This window comes from Miniopterus natalensis, chromosome 3 (genome assembly GCF_054644295.1).
Source record: "Miniopterus natalensis isolate mMinNat1 chromosome 3, mMinNat1.hap1, whole genome shotgun sequence".
Taxonomy (NCBI): Eukaryota; Metazoa; Chordata; class Mammalia; order Chiroptera; family Miniopteridae; genus Miniopterus; species Miniopterus natalensis.
The window spans coordinates 12,568,829-12,570,879 of NC_142083.1; the positions used below are offsets into that span (position 1 = coordinate 12,568,829).

Below are 2,051 nucleotides of genomic sequence, written 5' to 3' on the forward strand. Positions count from 1 at the left end.
TTTTCTGGAAGAAAAAACTGCTGCTTAAAAGTTCTGTGTTTCCTTGTGCCGCTGAAAAACTCATCTTGCTTTTGTATTCTGTCAGGATTCGTGATCATTTCTTGTCATTAAGATTAATATCTCAATTTTATAGAGCACAGATGCTGCAGGTAGAGGAGAAGCAGATGGCAATATGTTGCTCTGAAAAAACATGCTCTAACTGTAATTCTTAATTTAATTGTATTTCAACTGGACATTCCCAAACTTTATTAAATTTTTATAGTTAACTCAAGAGACCTTTGGTCTTGCCTATAAGTACTAACTTAGATGCATAGGCTGATTCTTGATAATAAAACTTGTGTGTCAGTGAGCAAGGCATCTGTGAAACAGAGTAGAGGCAGGGCATCCTTGCTGGGGGTTTTTGGCATATATCTTTATTTCAGAGCATAGTGGTAAAACAGATTTTGTAACTATGATAGTAGATATCATCAAAAAGATTAACAATGTCAAAACATTCAGTCAAGTCAAAGGAAATAGTAATATAGTTTTAAATATAATATGAAATATATCATTTTGTTTATGTGAAAAATTGGAAATACTGATTTTCTTTTAAAAGTTTTGTTTTCATGTGTCATGTGGACAGCCCATGAAAAAACTAAAATTTATTTGTGCTGCATTTTATAAATAATGTGAATGATAGTAGGATATTGAAAAAGGTTAGCTTTTTTGGACGTAGAAGAGAAAATTACATCTCAAAAAATTTTTCTAGAATTTTAAAAAATATGGTTTTAAATGGCTAATATTATAAACTGACAATAAGTAATCATTTCAAACCCAGCTATTTTAACTTATTTTGGAGTATGATCACTTATTTACATGAGGGACTTAATTGAAAGTCTACAATGTATTTACTATGATCTAGATCAGCACTGTTCAACAGAAATATAATGTAGGTCACATGTGTAATTTTATTCTATTTTAATTTTTTCCCACCAAGTTGTAATTATTTATTTTGCTAATGTACAAACAGGATATAACAGCCCACTTTCTAAACACTTAACCACTGATGACTTCTGCAGGATTCTGTTGTCCTTCATCGATGGTTCAGGTGCTTGATCTTCTGTGAAAAGCCAACTATCTTCCCTTCTAATTAATTGGTCTTTTCAGAATTCTTGTTGGATGTTTTCTTTGTTGGCTTCTCCGTGTTGCTGCTTAATTCGAAAGACTTTATTTTCTAATTGCACAAGAGTCCTTTCAATCTCATGATTCTTACTGACCAAGGATACCCAATTTGACTCCATTCCTCTTTATTTTGATCCAGCTGTGAGTTGTATGTTTTTTTTGCTGCCACTTTAAATCTTGAATATGTTCCCTCAACTTCTGGAGCTCCTTCTGTGCATGTTCAATCACGTGAACGAGATTGTCATTATACTCTTTCCAGGCATTGCATCCACACTGTGACATTAGTTCCAGATTCTCAATTCAAACCACTTGATGCTCTAACTGGGCCATAGAGTTGTTTACACATTCTTGCCATGCAGTAATGTCAATTTTCTGACCTGAGGAAGGGGCCAAAGTCCAGATCCTTTTATACTAAGCAATTCAATTGGTTGTCAAGCAGCCAGTCTTTCAAATCCAATTCTCATTATGTCAGTTCCCAATGCAGAATCATCTGGGCCGTTGGGGTGCTCAGGCAGTTCTTAGTGGGTCGGTATCTGCCAGTTCCCTCCTCCCCCAGCCCAGCAGCAGCTTCTCGCTCACCACGCTGGGGTTCACTGGGTTTCCGAGCCTGCGCAGGCTCAGGCTCTTTGCGTTACGCCTGCCTGTGCATTTTAAGTGTGGTTTGCGTACTAAGGAAAGTAGAAGAGTCACAGGTAAATTTCACTTTTGTAAATTTTATTTGACACAATGCATGTATAATAGTAGTATTTCAACATAAAATTAGAGGCTATAATTTTCTAATCATTCAAAATTCATGTATGCATAGCCCATGGACACAGACAATGACAGGGTGAAGGCCTGGGGAGGGGGTGGGAGCGAGGTGGAGGGGGTCAACTGGGGGGGAAAATGGG

General features: G+C 36.7%; 1 pseudogene; it reads right to left on the minus strand.

The window, feature by feature from the left end:
- Positions 1–832: 832 nt before the first annotated feature.
- On the minus strand, positions 833–1,810 carry LOC107546262 (pre-mRNA-splicing factor SPF27 pseudogene; annotated as a pseudogene).
- Between the last annotated feature and the right edge of the window lie 241 nt (positions 1,811–2,051).